Source organism: Antechinus flavipes, chromosome 3, assembly GCF_016432865.1.
Source record: "Antechinus flavipes isolate AdamAnt ecotype Samford, QLD, Australia chromosome 3, AdamAnt_v2, whole genome shotgun sequence".
NCBI classification, from domain to species: domain Eukaryota; kingdom Metazoa; phylum Chordata; class Mammalia; order Dasyuromorphia; family Dasyuridae; genus Antechinus; species Antechinus flavipes.
In genome coordinates this window covers 620,840,630-620,859,161 of record NC_067400.1, presented here as the reverse complement: position 1 = coordinate 620,859,161, position 18,532 = coordinate 620,840,630, and the positions used below count along the sequence as shown (strand labels likewise).

The window sequence follows — 18,532 nt, the reverse complement described above, 5'->3', positions numbered from 1 at the left end:
AATAGCATTTTCACTCTTTTTGTTGTAGCTTGCTTGTATTTTTGTTTTCTTTTTTTTTTTTTTTTACTGGTTTGATGTGATTTTTCTTGTGCAGCACAATAATTGTATGCATACATTAGATTTAACATATTTCTATCATGTTTAACATGATGATTGCCATCTAGGAGAGGCATGGGGGAAAGGAAGGAAAATTGGAACACAAGGTTTTTCAAGAGCTAAAACTGAAGAATTGTCCACGCATTTGTTTTGAAAATAAAAAGCTTTAATAATAATAAAAAGAGAAATTATAGCATACACAGCACCAACACCTGGGTAAAACCATTTCAGCAGACCAGCTAAACCAAGAGTTAGGAAGTAATGTAAAGACTTCTGCCAGTGGAATGGGTATATGGGAACAAATTGTTCCAGTGCGCCCTAAAAATGATGGAAGAAGCTACTGTAAAGAACTTGAGCTTGGTTAGATGTAAAGATGTCAAGATCATATTCAAAAATATTAATAGCCCCCAAAACAATTTGCACAAGACTTGATGTCCACAGATTAGTTTGTTTCAAAGTTTGTTGCTAACTTAGAGGAAAATGGTAACAATGGAACAGAAAAGGAGTGAGCAACTTTCAAAGATTTGGTGTACAGCACCACATTTACTCATCTGGGCCAGAACACTCACAAACACCAAACTTGTTTCATGGAAATGATGAGGAATTCAGAAGCTACAAAATGAACAAAATGTAGACAAACAACAGAGAGAATGAGAATGCTATGTTGTGGTCCACACTCAGTTCCCATAGTTCTCTCTCTGGGTGTAGATGGCTCTCTTCATCACTGAACAAGTGGCACTGCTTTGAATCATCTCATTATTGAAGAGAGCCACATCCAAAAAAATTGATTGTTGTATAGTCTTGTTTCTGTGTATAATGATCTCCTGGTTCTGCTCATTTCACTTAGCATCAGTTCATGTAAGTCTCTCCAGGCTCTCTGAAATCTTCCTGCTGGTCATTTTTTACAGAACAATAATATTCCATTGTTGGAGTTCAAATGTTGGAGTTCTTGTTCTTTGTGGTATCCACGACATGGTTTGTCTATCTAATTGATTGACCATCAAAGCCTGTCAATTTTACCTTAATATTTTTGGTTCATGCCCTAACACTGTAGATTCCCATCAGCTTGCACCTAGATTACGTCAATGGCCTGCCATTTGTTCTCCCTGCCTCAAGGCTCTATTACATTGGATCTTCCACTCAACTTTAGTTTTCTTCTTGAAGTACAGGTCTCACTGTACAGCTTCCTTGTGAATTCCTTGAGAGAAGGATCTGTCTTTTACCTTTCTTTGAATTCTCTGCACTTCTTAAAGTGCCTGACACATACAAGGCATTTAGATGTTTAATGAGTGTCTGACTGCTGCTGGAGTTGTAACAAGAATTCTTTCATTGAACCACCAGAGGATGAGTTTATTTTCTAATACTTTTATTAAACTACACAAAGTAGTTATTTTTATTGAGCTTTGGAACAGACTATTGACATGATCATAATTAATAATAACAATAGAAGCACTTTGTGGTTTTGAAATAGCACTATGAAGATTATCTCATTATATCCTCACAATGGCCTGGGAGGTAGGTGTGAATATTGTTCCCATTTTAAAGAAAGGGAAATTGAGGCACAAAAATGTTAAATGACTTGTACAGGAGACCATAATTAGGAAGTTTCTTAGACTATCAAACAATAAACATATATTTAGCACCTTTTTTATTCCAGACACTAGTGATATAATGAAAGCTAGAAAACATTTCCTGAACTTGATAATCTTAAAATCTAATCAGAGAATGAAGTAAATAGACATGTACAAGATGTATATATATATGTATATATGTACATATACATATATATGACAAATAAGAAATTATTAAAATGAGGAAGGCATTAGAATTAAGAGGAATTGCTATAGATTTTTTTTATAGAAGACACAATTTTAGTTAGGATTTAAGGAATCCAGGAGGTGAAGATGAGGAGGGAGAGTGTTCCAGGCATGAAGACAGCCAAAAATATATATATACCCAAAGTAGAGATTCGGAATATTGTTCATGGAACAGTTGGGATTCCAATGTCACTGAATGGAACAGTATATAGAGGAATAGATGTAAGAAGACTGAAAAAATAAACTGAGAGAAGGGTAAGTTATAAAGGGATTTGAAGGCCAAAAAGCTTTTTTTTTTTTTTTGTATTTGATCCTAAAGGTAATAGAGAGCCACTAGACTTTATTGTGGGTTGAGATGGTGAGACCCATGCTTTAATAAAAATCACTTTGGTGGCTGAATGAAAGCTGGCTTGGATTAGGAAGAGACTTGAATTAGAAAGACCCACCAGCAGACTATTACCAGAATGAGTGAATAAGGACTTGTATCCCACTAGTAGTAGTATAAGAGGAGATAATGGGGCACATTTGAGATACTGCAAAGGTGTGATCCACAGCTCTTGGCAATAGATTGATATGAAAAATGAGAACCAGTGAAAAATTAAAGATGATACTGTGGTCAAAAGTCTTGAGGACCAGGGAGATGCTGGTATGCTCAATATTAATAGGAAAGTGAGGAAGTGGAGAGAGTTTAGCATGAAAGCTACTGAGTTCAGTTTTGGACATGTTGAGTTTAAGATGTCTAACTATTGGGCATCCAGTTGAGTTATTTGAAAGACTATTAAAGATCCAAATCTGAAGTTCAGTAGAGAAGTTAAGGGCTAGATTGCCATATTTAAGAATCATCAGTACAGAGTTAAATCATTGGAGTGATGAGATCAATAAGTAGAATAATACAAAGAGAAAAGAGAAGAGGACCTAAGCCATAAAGTTGTGTAGGATACCCAAAGTTAGTGGGCATGAGCTGGAGGAAGATCCAGAAAAGAAGACTGAGAAGGAGTTATAAGGTAGGTAGGATAAGAACCAGGAGAGAATGGTGATTAACAGAGTCAGAGGCTGCAGAGAAGTCAAGAGGGATAAGGATTCAGAAATAGTCCTCAGTTAATGATAGCTCTGAGGATCTAGATGTAAAGCATTTGAACTGTAACCTTGTCATCCTTTTCTTTACATGATTCAGCCTGTTCTTTCTTTAGTTCATAAAACTAGCCTGTGATTATGTTTAATAAAAATCCCATTTTTTTCCATTTTTCTTTCTCAATTACATATAAAGAAAAATGTTTAGCATTCCTTTCAAACATTTTGAGTTTCAAATTTTCTCCCTCCCTCCATCAACTCCCCATCTTTAAGAACATACATATATAACAAATCATTTCAATATTAGCCATATTGCAAAAACAAAGAACCATAAAGTTTTTTAATAAGTATGCTTCATTTTGCATTCAGACTTCATCAGTTGTTTCTCTTGAGGTGGATAAGTTATTTCAAATTGTTTTGGATCATTAGATTGCTGAGAATAACTAAATTATTCATAATGGAAAATTCTATTTCTAAGCTACAAAAATTCATAAAGATTGTCAACTATAGTAAGAAGGATCGATCTACGCAGACTGGAATATATAGCTATAGTTAGAAAATGATGTATTACTTGTGTTTTTAAGTTTAATCTTTATAATATTCCCATGAACCAGAGAACAAGGGTTCTTATCTCCATTTGGCAGATGAAAGTAAGGTCCAGTGAGAAGAAAGATCACAAATTTATATTAGTAGCAATTTTCAGAGTACAATATTGGCCATTGCATAGGAAGAGTTATGAGGGTATGCTACTAGGGACCCTTCTTTTCTATTTTCTTCCAAGACTCTGAGCTTCATCATGGTCTACGAATGTAAAGCTTCCTTAGGGCTGCCTTCATATCTCTGTTCCTCATACTAAAGATAATGGGGTTCAAGGTAGGAGTAACGATGGAGTAAAATATGGCAGCTAGGCGCCCTTGAAGTGGGGAGTAGCCATTTGCAGGCCTCATGTAGGTTGAACTGCCACTCCCGTAAAAGAGCACTACCGTGATGAGGTGGGAGGAACAGGTGGAGAAGGCCTTCTGGCGACCCTGTGTGGACTTGATACGGGCCACCGTGGCTAGGATGCGGATGTAGGACAGGACAGTAAGTGCAAAGCAGCTCATGATGACGCAGCCACTAACGATAAAGCCAACTGCCTCATGGGTCTGAGCATCGGTGCAGGACAAACGTAGGATTGATGGGTTGTCACAGAAGAAATGTTCCACCGTGGTGTCACGGAAGGATATGGTGAAGGTATTGACTGTGTGGAAGGATGAGAAGAGGAGTCCACTCACCCAGGCCACAGCCACCAGCACACAGCAGAACTCTGGGGTCATAGTGGTCCCATAGGTCAAGGGCTGGTAGATGGCCAGACAGCGGTCATAGGCCATGGAGGTGATGAGAAAACACTCAGCGGCCGCACAGAAGACAAAAACAAAAATTTGAGTTGCACATGCTGGGAGAGAGATGAATTCTGAGCCGGCCAGGGCAGCGAAGAGTGCCCGGGGCAGAGTGGTGGTGGTGGAACACATGTCAATGAATGATAGATGCTTGAGGAAAAAGTACATGGGTGTGTGCAGATGAGAATCCAGATTCACTGCTGCGATGATGGAGATGTTTCCAAGCACAGAGAATATGTAGATGAAAAGGAAAATGGCAGCACTAAAACTTTGCAGTTCAGGAACGCCTGAGAAGCCCTGGAGAATGAATCCGGGAACTCTAGTGCAATTGGTCATTTTCTGTCCTCTGAAAAGTCAATCAGCCATAGGGGATGCACAGGAACAGAATTATTAGAAGAATTCTGGGGAGGAAATGCATGCCAGAAACAGCATCATAAAAACTGGAACAGAGTTCTTCCTGTAATGTAAGCTATCAGATTTTGTAAAGAGCGCAGGATTATGGCACGTCACCTACTGTCCTACACATGGTAGACTTCCCTAATAAATAGTCATTTGTTTGGATTCCTCAAGTTATAAAGGGTAGCATATTTCATTGTGTCATAATTCTTCCTTATATTTAGCCAAAAATCTTCCTCTTAGAAAGTGTATCCAGTTATGTCCCTGAGGTCATACAAAAGAAATATGACGTAACATGGCACAGTAGGAAGAACATTAGATTTGGAATTGGAAGATCTTAGTTTAAATCTTAACTTGGCCATCCATATTAATGGGCCAGTTACTTTACCTCTCATGGTTTTAATTTCCTTACTTGTAAAATAAAGTGCTCTCACTAGAGCATCTAATTGATAAGAATAATCTCTTCCCAGATCTATATCCTATAATCTTTCTTCTACATGACAGGTCTTTGAATGCTTAAAAATGACTATTTCTTCCTCTTTGATAAATTAAAAAATTATGGTTCAACCAATTTTCAGAAGGAATGTTTCTCCTTCTTCACATTGGTACACTCTTCTGGGTGCATTCCATTTTGAAAATGGGTCTTCTAGTTATGCTGTTCTCAGGATGGAATATGATTTATTCCAAATATGGTATCACTATGACAGAATAAAGGAAAAGAGTGTGCTTATGTAGAATAGTGTATAATTACTGACCATAATTCATTCAGTAGGCATATAAATCTACTATCACTCCCATGGGTCACCTCCAGCAGAACCTCCATATCCTTGTTGACCCTGTTATCCATATCTGGTTTATCTCCTTCCCCTTCTTACTTTTTGAATTTATCCTCATCTTTTAAAGTCCAATTCAAATGTTACAATATCTAGGATTCCTCTGATTGGTAGTTTCCTTTTTATTTAATATTTTGTTTTTCAGCTCTCTTCTATATTTCCTTTGGAGTCTGGACTTCATTACATGCTTCAGATGTCTTCTCAGACTACCCTAGGATATCCCTCCACCACTCCTCTGGTTTTTTTCCTCATTGGTGAGTTCTTCCTGGAAAAGCCTTTCTGAGGAAGTCAGCCATTACTCAATCCCCTTCTGACCCCACTTCTGCCACTCCAAATATTCATAATATGCCCTGTGGTTGTTACCTTCCCTCCTCTTTTCATTTTAGCTACCTTTTATGTATTTTTTCCTGGTTAGAAAGTATGTTCTTTGAGGGAAGACACTGTCTTTTATCATATTTGTTCTCCAGAATTTAGCATGGTGTCTGATACACAGTGAGCACTCAATAAATGCTTATTAACTTGTCCAGCAACATGTCTCACATTTATACTGTGAGTTAAAGTTAACAAAAACTTTACACCTTATGTTACTTCATCATGAATGTATATACCTAGCTGTGATCATGTCTTATCCCTTCTTATTCATTTACTTCTTCCTTGCTCCTACAAATATGGTTAGATAGTAGTAGTAGTAGTAGTAGTAGTAGTAGTAGTAGTAGTAGTAGTAATAGTAGTAGCAGCAGCAGCAGCAGCAGTAGTAGTAGTAGTAATGATTATGTTAATAAATATTTATATTTTAAAGCTTATAAATTTTTACATATATGATTTCCATTAATATAACTACCTTATGAGGTAATAATACTATAATCTCATTTTAAAATGAGGAAACTAGGGTTGTAAAAGGTTAAATGCATGAGTTGTACAATATATGATTAGAACAGATTTTGTTAAATTGTATCACTAAATCATCTAGATCTCCTGTTTCCATTCCATTAAAAACATTTGTCGCTGAACATTGCCATTTATTCAAGCTACTTTCCTATATCTTGTTTTTGCCTTTCACTGCCAAACCCCTAGAAAGAATTTCCTTTGCTAACCCTGTTTTCTCTCTCTAGGATGCTTATTCATCTTAATTCTTCTCTTAAATTCTAGTCCTAAATCATCTAATACCTATTGGAATCATAACCCAGGAATCCTATTATCATTTTAAATTGAATGTGTCCAAAACAGAATCCATTATTTTCCTCCCATAACTTCTTCATTCAAATTTCACAATTTCTGTAGCACAGTCATATCATACACAACTTGATTTTGAATGCCCATAGATTATATTCCCTCTTTTCCATTTTCTGATTCCCAATTACCATTACCTTTAACCCTCTACTTCCAAAATCTTAGGCAAATATTTTCACCTTTTCTACCATGCCCTGTGAAAGGCCCATTCCACCACCACATTTCATTTAGAATTTATTTTAAATTTTTTTCTTCTACTCCTTATACTTTCTAGGTATCACTGAAATCTGGCTCCCTCAGGTGACAGCCTCAATGGTCACCCCTTACAGTAATGAATGCATTGCTTTATTCCCTTTACTCACTGATTTGAGGTGGGAAAGTTGAAATACTTCTTCCTTTTCATTGTTCTACTTCCATTACTCACTAACCCCTGCTCCTTTGAGGTTCATGTTATTCACATCTACCATCCAATCAAACTCCTGGTAGCTATTGTCTACAAACCTTCAGTTCATATCCTTTCCTTTCATTCTAAATATTATTTTATTTTTTCCCCAGTTATATGTCAAGAAAATTTTAGCATTGATTTTTACAGGATTTTGAGCTCCAAATTTTTTCTCCCTCTTCCCTGCTCTCCTCTCTTCTGAAGAAGGTAAACAGTTTGACATAATTTATACATGAGCTATCATGTAAAATGTATTTCCATATTAATCACAATTATGAAAAAAGAAACACATCAAAAGGGAAAAAATATAAGAAATAATAAAATAAGTTTAAAATATACTCCAATCTGTATTCAGAGTCCATTATTCTTTATCTGGTTATGGATAAAATTTTCCTTCATGAATCTTTTGTGCTTGTCTTGGGTCATTATGTTGCTGAGAAGATATGAATCAGTCATAGTTGATCATCACACAATGTTGCTGATACTACATTTTCCTGGTTCTGCTTATTTCATTTTATTTCACTTTGCATCAGTCCATACAAGTCTTTCCAGGTTTTTCTGAAATCTGCCTGTTCATCTTTTCTTATTGTACAATAGTATTTCATTACATTCATACTACAATTTGTTCAGGCATTCCCCAATTGATGGATAGTCCTTCAATTTCTAATATTTTGCCACCACAAAAAGGAATGCTATAAAAAAAAATTTGTACACATAGGTCTTTTCCACTTTTTTATGATGTCTTTAGGATACAGATCTAGCAATGGTATTTCTTGATAAACGAGCATGCACAGTTTCATTGCCCTTTGGGTATAGTTCCAAATTCCCCTCCTGAATGGTTGGATCATTTCACACTCTAACAGCAATGCATTAGTGTCACAATTTTTCCATATACTTTCCAACATTTATCTCTTTTCTTTTTTGTCATATTAGCCAACCTAATAGGTATAAAGTATTATCTAAAAGTAGTTTTAGTTTGTATTTTTCTAATCAAAAGTGATTTGGGGTACTTCTTCATATGCATATAGTTTTGATTTCTTCATCTGAAAAGTTTCTATTCATATTCTTTAACCATAATTAAGCAACAGCTTTGTTTCTTATAAGTTTGACTCATTTATCTATGTGTTTGAGAAATGAGGCCTTTGTCAAAGTCATTTGTTGTACAGATTTCTCAGCTTCTGTATTTCTCAGCTGTATGCTGCATGCACGCTGTATTTCTCAGCTTTCTGCTTTCCTTCCTATTTTTGTTGCATTGTTGCTTTAAAATTTAATATAACCAGATTTAATTACTATGTATTTTGTAATGTACTCTCTCTTTCTTGTTTGGTCATGAATTCTTCCCCTTTTCTGCTCTTAACAGGTGCAATATCCCTTTCTCTTCTAATTTGCTTATAGTGTCATTCCTTGTGTCTAAATTATGTACCTATTTTAACCTTATCTTGATATTCAGTGTGAGATGTTGGTCTATACCTAGTTTGTGTCCTGTTGTTTTCCCATTTTTCCATCAGTTTTCATCAAATAGTGAGTTTTCATCTTAAAAGTTAGGATCTTTGGGTTTATTAAACACTAGATTACTATGGTCATTGACTTGTGTATCAAGTCTATTCCACTGATCTGACCTGCTATTTCTTAGTCAGTACCAGATAGTTTTGATGATTACTGCTTTATAATATAGCTTGAGATTTGGTATTTCTTTCTATTTTTAAAATCAATTCCCTTGATATTCTTGAGCTATTGCTCTTCCATATGAATTCTGTTGTTATTTTTTTCTAACTGTATCAGGTAGTTTTTTGGTAGTTTAATTGTTATGGCACTGAATAAGTAAGTTAGCTTAGGGAGAATCGTGATTTTTATTATATTGGCTAGGCCTATCCATGATCAGTTGGTATTTTTCCAATTTTTTAGTTTTCTCACTTTGTGTGAAAAGTGTTTTGTAATTGTGTTTAAATAGTGCGTAGATTTGTCTTGGCAGATAGACTCCTAAATACTTTATATTGTTCACAGTTGGTTTAAATGGAATTATTTTTTCTATCTCTTGCTGTTGAGCTTTGTTGGTCCTTCTCTTTTCTCAAAGCTTTTGGTACCTAACTCACATTTTTTCTTCCTTCCTCTACTCCTGACCTCATATTAAAGGAATTCCATATTTAACATGTTGATGCTCCTTCAAACACCAGAAAAACTCAGCTCTCAACCTTTTCATTTTCCATAACCTACTCCCTCACCCTATCTTAGCCAGACATAAAGATAGCCAAACCTTTAATCTTGTCATCATCCACATATGTATCACCTCCATTTTCAAAAATTCAGAAATCCCCTTATCTGACCATAATTTATTTTTTTTCTTTCTCTTAGTCTTTAACTACTAATCTATGTTCTTTGTCCACACCCCAACATTCAAACCCTCAAACCTATCATTTCAGCCTTAGCCACTTTCTCTTTCCCCCTCCACTTTGATTCTTTGGTGAAATAATAGAACTCTAGACTATATTTTAGTATTGAGGGCCTGACCACTTTATTATATTTCAATTATACCCTATGAAGTTGGAGCCTTAAATGACTACCACCATTCCCCACTCAAGAGATTTTGTGCAATGAGATGATTGATCCCAGTTCCAATCATGTTGTGATGAAAAGAGACATCTACACCCAGAGAGAGGACTATGGGAACTGAATGTGGATCACAATATAACATTCTCAATCTTTTTTTATGTTTTAAACTTGCATTTTGTTTTCTTACTCATTTTCTTTCCATTTTGATCTGATTTTTCTTGTGCAACAAGAGAATTGTATAAATATGTTCATGTATATTGGATTTAACATATATATTGATATGTATAACATTTGTTTGCCATCTAGGGGAGGGGGTGGGGGGAAGGAGGGGAAAATTTGAAACACAAAGCTATGCAAGAGTCAATGTTGAAAAATTATCCATGCAAGTTTTGAAAATAAAAAAAGTTTTTTTTTTTTTTTAAAAGAGATGTTGTGAAGGTGAAATCAGCAGGTCTTGGCAAAAGATTAGATATATGTGGTGTGTGAAGAGATACTAAAGAGACAGGGATGACACCCAGGTGGCAAGTCCAAGAAACTGAGAAGATGGATTGTTGCCCTTGAGTGCAATAGGGACGTTATGAGACAGGGAAGGTTTTGAGGGAAAGATGCTGAATTCAATTTTAGACAGATTAAATTAAAAAAAAAACAATAGTAGGTTTGAAAGGCAGTTGGAAATGTTAGACAGGAGTTCAACATGAAGATTAGGGAAGGTTAAGTAGACTTGAGAATCACAAAAATAGAAATGAAAAAAAAAAGAGAGATAAGATCACCAAATGTAGCATGAGAGAAAAATAGAGAAGTGGGACTTCTGATATTGTCTCCAACTTGGTTCAATACCTTGTCACTTCTTGTCTGGATTATTGCAATAGATCCTAGTTGCTCTCCTTAAATCAAGTATTTTCCTTCTCTAATTCATCTTCTGTTCAGCTGCCAAAGTGATTTTTCTAAAGTACACTTCTAACCCTACCACCCCCTTACTGAATAAATTCTACTGGATCCCTATTCACCCCAGGATCAAAAACAAAACCTTCTGATTGGTGTTTAAAGTCCTTCACAATCTACACACACACACACACACACACACACACACACACACACACACATAAACACACACACACACACACACACACACACTTACAGTCTTCTTACATCTTCCTCCCCACAATATACTCTTTAATACAGTGACTCTAGACAAAAAAAATATATATATCTCTGTTCTAGGCATTTTTTCTGGCTTTTCCCATGCCTGGAATGTTCTCCTAACTCATCCCTACCTCCTGATTTTCCTGTCATTTGTTTAAAGTTCCAACCATCATCCCACCTTCTACAAGAAGCCTTTCCTAACCCTCTTCATTCCAGTGTCTCCTAACTGCCTCTAGGTTCCCCACAGATAAAGTAGGGATGATCTACACATCTGGACTGCTAAAATCTACTTATCTCAAAAGTGTATATGTGGTGGTCTTTGCTGCAAAGAGTCACACCTTTTTGAAACTTCTTTCTTCCTCATGACTAATGTATCCAATTCTATCCTCTGATATATGTATCATATATACACAAGTCAATTCTTTGTTCCCCTTCTGACTCATATAGGTTCACATTTCTTTAAAGGATCACAATATATAAAGACATTTTGTTTATATATTCAGATCTTATCATGTGTAACTATATTTTTTGTTACATTGGATAATCTAGGGAGGGATCATGTCCTGCTCTTTTATATACTCCATGTAACTTTCTTTGATCCTGCTAGTTATTAGTGTTCTTTCTCCTTGAATTATATTGTATCAAGCAATTAATACACATTTAATACTATATGTCAGGCATTAAGCTAAGTACTGAGTATATAAGGAAAAAAAAAACACCAGTCTCTACCCTTAAGGTACTTAAATTCTAATGTGTCTTTGTATATGTTGAATCCTTCTCAGGGGGACATCAATTTTGTTTTTAACTACTACCCATAGTGCAGAGATCAATGTCCAGCATATATTTAGTATATCTATTATAGTCAAAGTGGTTTTATTTTTCCAATAGCAATATATGGTTGTTAAAGTTGGAATATAAGGAAAGGTAAGAGACACAGAGTAACAGTGCTCTTGAATTGTGGTACTGGAGAAGACATTTGAGTGTCTCTTGGACAGAAAGGAGATCAAATCAATCAATACTTAAAGAGATTAATTCAAACTATTCACTGAAAGGACAAATACTGAAGCTGAAGCTTAAAAATTTTGGTCACATGAGAAGAAAAGACTCATTGGAAAAGATTGTGGTTTGGGAAAATTTAAAGGAAAAGGGAACTGCAGAAGATGAGATGAATAGATTTATATCTTAGCAGCAACATGAACCTGGAAAGACATCAAGAGATAGTGGAGGATCGAGAGTCTAGTGTGCTATGGGTTATGAAGAGTCAAACCTGACTTAATGACTGAATAACAATAACAACATCTATGTAATGTGTATATGTGAATATGCATGTACACCCATATATGCATATATGAGTAGGTTTTTACATATGGATTTATGTATATGAGTCTTTTATTATGTGTATATGTATGTTTGTATTTATAAGCGTATACATTATCTATTTATGTGTATATAGATATGTATAGATACATATACATATGTGTATCTATACATGTATATATGTATATAGTTGAACTTAATCCACTAAAATTTATTTGAGGGAATAGAGTATTTTTTAAACTAATTTTTTTCTTAACTAGTATCTGTACTTGATTAAAAGCTATCTTAAAACTTTTATCACACTTCATCCTCTAGTCAATCTAGCATTCTATCACCCTCAAATCTAATAAAACCCCAATCATTAACAGCAAACAACAACAACAACTGGACAGAAGAGAGGATAGATGTCTGGGGCAAACCATTAAAGAATTGTATCCAGAATTGAATGGATGCCCATCAATTGGAGAATGGCTGGGTAAATTGTGGTATATGAACGTTATGGAATATTATTGTTCTGTAAGAAATGACCAGCAGGATGAATACAGAGAGGCTTGGCGAGACTTACATGAACTGATGCTAAGTGAAATGAGCAGAACCAGGAGATCATTATACACTTCGACAACGATATTGTATGAGGACATATTTTGATGGAAATGGATTTCTTTGACAAAGAGATCGAACTGAGTTTCAATGGATAAATGATGGACAGAAGCAGCTACACCCAAAGAAAGAACACTGGGAAACGAATGTGAACTATCTGCATTTTTGTTTTTCTTCCCGGGTTATTTTTACCTTCTGAATCCAATTCTCCCTGTGCAACAAGAGAACTGTTCAGTTCTGCAAACATATATTGTATCTAGGATATACTGCAACATATCTAACATATATAAAACTGCTTGCCATCTAGGGGAGGGGGTGGAGGGAGGGAGGGGAAAAATCGGAACAGAAATGAGTGCAAGGGATAATGTTGTAAAAAAAAAAAAAAAACAAAAAAAACTACCCTGGCATGGATTCTGTCAATATAAAGTAATTATTAAATAAAATTTAAAAAAAAAAGAAGTTAATAAATCTTTTGAAGACCTGAAAAAAAAAAAGAATTGTATCCAGGTTAAAATCAGTTCATCAATTACTATTCTGCTAATTCTGAATCCAAAAAATGCATTGTTATTGAACCTACTATCACCCAGTCTTCTCAATGAGGATTTCTACTATGACGTTCTTTGCTTATTTAAACACAGGTATTTAGTATCCCTGGTTTTACTCCAAGGACTATAGTAAGATCTGGAACTAACCTTAGAGATGATCTTCTTCTGGCTTAATCCTTTTGTGTGATTGACCCTTTTCCAGTCTGGTGAAACCTATAGAGAGCTCAAAATAAATTTTTAAATGAAAAAAATAAAACATGTACTATGACAAAGAAAACCAAGTATAAATATGTGGGTCTGTATAACTATATAACTATAACTGTGACTATATATACAATTCTATTAAATAAATATAGGATGTAAATTTTATATATCTATAAAATGCATATGTAATATGCATTCATCTATGCATATGGACATATATATGAAGAAGATTCTATAAAGTATATTAATGTTCTAGAGAAAATCAGCTTTGAACGACTTTTGAACTGATCAGTGCAGTTGAAAGGAATGGAGACACAAAATTCACATTCTGACAGAGAGATGATGTATTTAAGATGCAGAACAAGACCTGCCCTCAACTAGCCCTGATATGGGGATTTGTTGTTTCTGGATTATGTAAATGTTCATTATTTGTTTTGTTTTGTTTTGTTTTTTAATTTGCTCAGTGCAAGGCTTAAAGGAGATTTCCTTAATACAAAAGCTTAATTTTTTTTTTAATGCAAGAGAAAGCAAAGACCTCTAAGAGGCAGAATTGAAGCAGTTTTCCTGTACGTAGGGGATGGCAAATGCAAAATTAGAGAACCTGGAAGGGAAATCCTGAGTTTGTGAAAATAGCAAGATGGCCAGTTAGAAGAGAATATGGAGTGGACAAAGAAGAAAAGAAACAAACCAAAATAGTTAATATAGTTAGTCTAGCTGTCAGTATTATACTCTTATCAACCTTTATGTATAGTGTAGTAGATAGAGAACAGGGGAGATATAGGGGAAGTAGAGGAGAGATAAGGGGAAAAAAAGATGGAAAGATAAAGAGTAGAGATAAGGGAGAAAAGATAAGGGAAAGAAGATAAGAAAGGAAAGAAGAGAGAAGAGAACAGGAGACAGGGAGAAAGAACAAAAGTGGAAAGGAATATTATGGAGGAATGAAGAGAGTAAGATGGGAAGGACAAGGAGAAAAACAGAAGAAAAGGTGGCAAGTGTTGTCAAAGGAAACAACTCCTAGATCATGATTTAGAGTGAACATATCACATGACTCAAAAAGAGGATTTTTTATTAGGAGGGTTGTTTTTAGTTCATCAATAATGCACCCAAAATGTTGTTTTGGTACTTTCCTTCACCATGGGGTTAGTGGGAAAGAAAGCAATTAATATCTTTCAAACAAATGATTTGAAATAGAAATCAGAGTTGATGGGGATATAAAACAAATCCAATAGGATTTCTTACCGGTTACATCCATCACCCAGAAAATTGCACTATGATTGATCTAACTTCTTGAATTGTAGTTAATAATTAATAGATAGTACACTGAATAGAATTTAGATCTGGAGTCAGGAAGACCTGAGTTCACTTCCAACCTCAGTTATACACTAGCTGTGTGACTAGACAATTCACTTTATTTATGTCTGCCTCAGTTTCCTCACATGTAATAAGAATAGGATAATAATAGTATTTATCCTATAGGGTTGTTATGAGGGGAAAAAATCAAATAATGCTTACAGAACACTTTGCAAACTTCAAAGTGCTATATAGATGACAATTTTATATTTAATTATCATATGAATAATTATGAGCACTTTGAAGTTTATAAAATATTTAGCTCATTTTATCAATAATTGTGCTAATAGCAATTATTAGTCTTCTTAGCATGATCACTATAGAATGTTCCAGATAGTTAAAAATAACAAGGGTCTTTTGGGTATACACATTGTTTTATAGACATTATATTATATATTCCTTACAATACCCTTTGTAAGATAGCATAGATAATATTTCCCCACTGCCCAAAGAGAAAGCCGAGTCTCTCAAAACTTACGTGATCTTTCCATAGTTTCATTGCTCATAAATATTAGTTATAAGGTTTGAATGTGGATCTCTGAATCATAAGTAGTGTCGTTGTCTCCCTGCCTGTTGGTGGCTCTTGTGAACAGGTCATCTAAATACATACCTCTTGGCTTGTCCTACCTCATTATCAGAAATCCAATTTGTAAGAAATACAGTCTGGGAATTTAACTGCCAAGAATGGAAATCGTGATTGAGTTTCTCTAATAAGTTCAGTTGAATGTTAAAAGATTATGGAAATGGAAATCAACAAGAATAAGCAGATTTAAAAAAGTCTCCATTTTAAGATATTGGGAATTGGGAATATTATAAGGTATTAGGAATGAATGGGGTGGGGGGGTGGAATTCAGCATAAACACAGAGTCAGGACTCCAAGGGTCTGGTTAGCTGCTGGATCTGCGCCCATGGAATCCCTGCAGTGATGTTCTTCCACCTGATTCATGAATTCAAAAGAATTCATGGGGAATTCTCCTGAGCACACCTCTGGGAAATGGTTTTTTAGACTCCATAATAGATACAACTCTTAGGAATTAAACATTTGATAATTAGAATATCAGGGTCCATCCATCTTAGATATCTATTGGGAACACATACATCACATTAGTTTCCAGATGCCTCTGATTACCCATCCTAGTGATAGCCTCAGGATACATGGTCAACCCTTAGTTTATTTCTTAAAGGATCAACAAATTTCAATGGTTTAAAAACAGCAAAGTGTAGTATGTGAAGTTATACTCAATTTAGAATTCAAATCCTGCCTTTCCTAATTAATAGCCGTGACACTTTTGAAAAATCTCTTCCCTTTTCAAGCCAATTTCTCCATTTGTAAATGAGAGGTGGTACAATAGTTGGAACACTGGACTTGGAATAAGAAAGCCCTAAATTTGAATTATGCCTTAAACACTACTAATTGTGTAGCCTAGGCAAATTACAATCATTGTTGTTCTGTTTTCTCATCTGTAAAATAGGGATAATATCATCACCTACCACACAAAATGATAATGAAAATCAAATAAGATAATATGTGCAAATCACTTTGTAAATGCTATTATTACTACTTTTATTGTTGTATCATCAGTTTGGATGACTTAATTCAATTTAAAATGCATTTATTAAGCACCTACTATATGCCAGATATTGCGGTAAGCATTGGGAACACAAACACACACACACACACACAAAATAGATTCTTTAATCTACTTTCTACTGAGGATACACAATGTAAATGGCATAGATACATGGTCATTTTTAATTCTAAAATCTTTGGATGCGTTGACTCCATAGAGATAATAGCTCTTGTAGATTTTAGGAGATGGCTTTTTTTAATTAGCTGTAAAGTAACTCAACCATCACTTGATGAATAATTCTCTGATGAAGACTTTCTGTGAATGAAGTTAATCAATGGCAGATCTACCATAACCTTGAATCCTGCATTCAGAGCCTTTCTACTTTGGAGTTTTCAAAGTGTGAACTCTGTTGGCAGAACCTTTTAGAGGCCAAGCTCATATAATCAAGATGAAGAAATATTAGATGAATTTAGTAGGGAGCGAGAACCTTTTAATTATTTCTTAACAATACATAAGAAAACTACTGTTTAGGGATATTCTTTGGGTTTTCTTGAATTTTTTATATATTTTTTCTTATTTCATGGTTTTTCCATAAATGAAGTAAAAACTACAGAAAGTGACATTTTTATATGGCACTTTGAGCTTTGTATAGCAATTTGCATATGTGATGTGCTTTTGGATTACCTTTAACTTAAGCTCAGCAGCTAGATAGTACAGTGGCTAAACTATTAGACCTAATAGGAAAACCTGAATTCAAATCTGGCCTCAGACACTAGCTGTGTGACTCTGGGGAAGGCACTTAAATCCTTTTGCCTCTGTTTCCCTATTTCTAAAATGAGTTAGAGAAGAAAATTGCAAACTGCTCCAGTATCATTGCCAAGAAAATTCCAAATAAGGTCATGAAAAATAAGGCAAGACTGAAAATTCACTGAACAAAAACAAACTCAAAATCAAAACTTATTATCATTCTCCTACTTTCCTTAGAGTTGTCAAGAGCAACACTATCCTCTCAATCCCTCAGGCTGAAACCTAAAAATTATCTTAAACTCCTCACTATCTCTCATATCCTCATCCCCATTATCCAACCTATTGTCTATTGCCAAGGCCTGTCAATCTCACCTTTACAATATCTTTCAAACTTATACACTTCTCTTCTCTGATATGGTTACCATCCTGGTACAGGCCCTTTTCATCCTACAACTTGACTATTCCAATAGCTGCTGGTGAGTCTATCTACTCAAATCTCTTACCACTCCAACTGATCTTCCCTGAGCCCCCAAAGTGAGTTCCCTTTTTCTTCCAAAGTATTTTCCTTTTTTTTTCCCCAAGTAATTTTCTTAAAATAGATGTCTTATCATGTCATTCCCTACTCAATAAACTCTACTGGATCCCTATTGCCCCAGGATCAAATACAAAATACTCTGTCTTTCAAAGTCCTTCTCCATCCCCTTCTTTGCTTTCTAATCATCTTACATCTAATGTCCACCTACTTTTCCAACCAGTGACCCTGACCTCTTGGCTTTTCTATGAACAAGACATTCTTCTCCCTCAACTCTGGGTATTTTCTCTGGTTCTCCTCCATTCCTGAAATTCATTTCCTCCTCTCTATCTATGGACTCATTCCTTAAGATAAAACCCTGTCTTCTGTGGAAGCCTTTCCCAATTCATTTTAAATCCTTATGTTTTCCCTCTTTTCCTATTTTTTCCTTATTTGCATCTTGTTTGTACATATTTGTTTGCTTGTTGTCTCCTCCATTACATTGTGAACACCTTGAGAAAAGAGTCTTTTGGCTGTTTTTATATCCCTAGAACTAAGCATAGTTCCTGGAACATGGTGAATAAATGTCTATTTACTTACTGGCTCATAGGAGGAGTCTCCACAGCTTTCTGCCATCCCATGGTCAACTTACCCTGTAGGTCCACTTTACTAAAAATATCATTCATGTATTTCTACTAGTATGTTTACTTGTCAGTACTTGTCAGTAGTC

General features: G+C 35.1%; 1 pseudogene; it reads right to left on the bottom strand.

Annotated features, from left to right (window-relative positions):
* Window positions 1–3,778: 3,778 nt before the first annotated feature.
* On the bottom strand, window positions 3,779–4,729 carry LOC127557586 (olfactory receptor 5B12-like; annotated as a pseudogene).
* Between the last annotated feature and the right edge of the window lie 13,803 nt (window positions 4,730–18,532).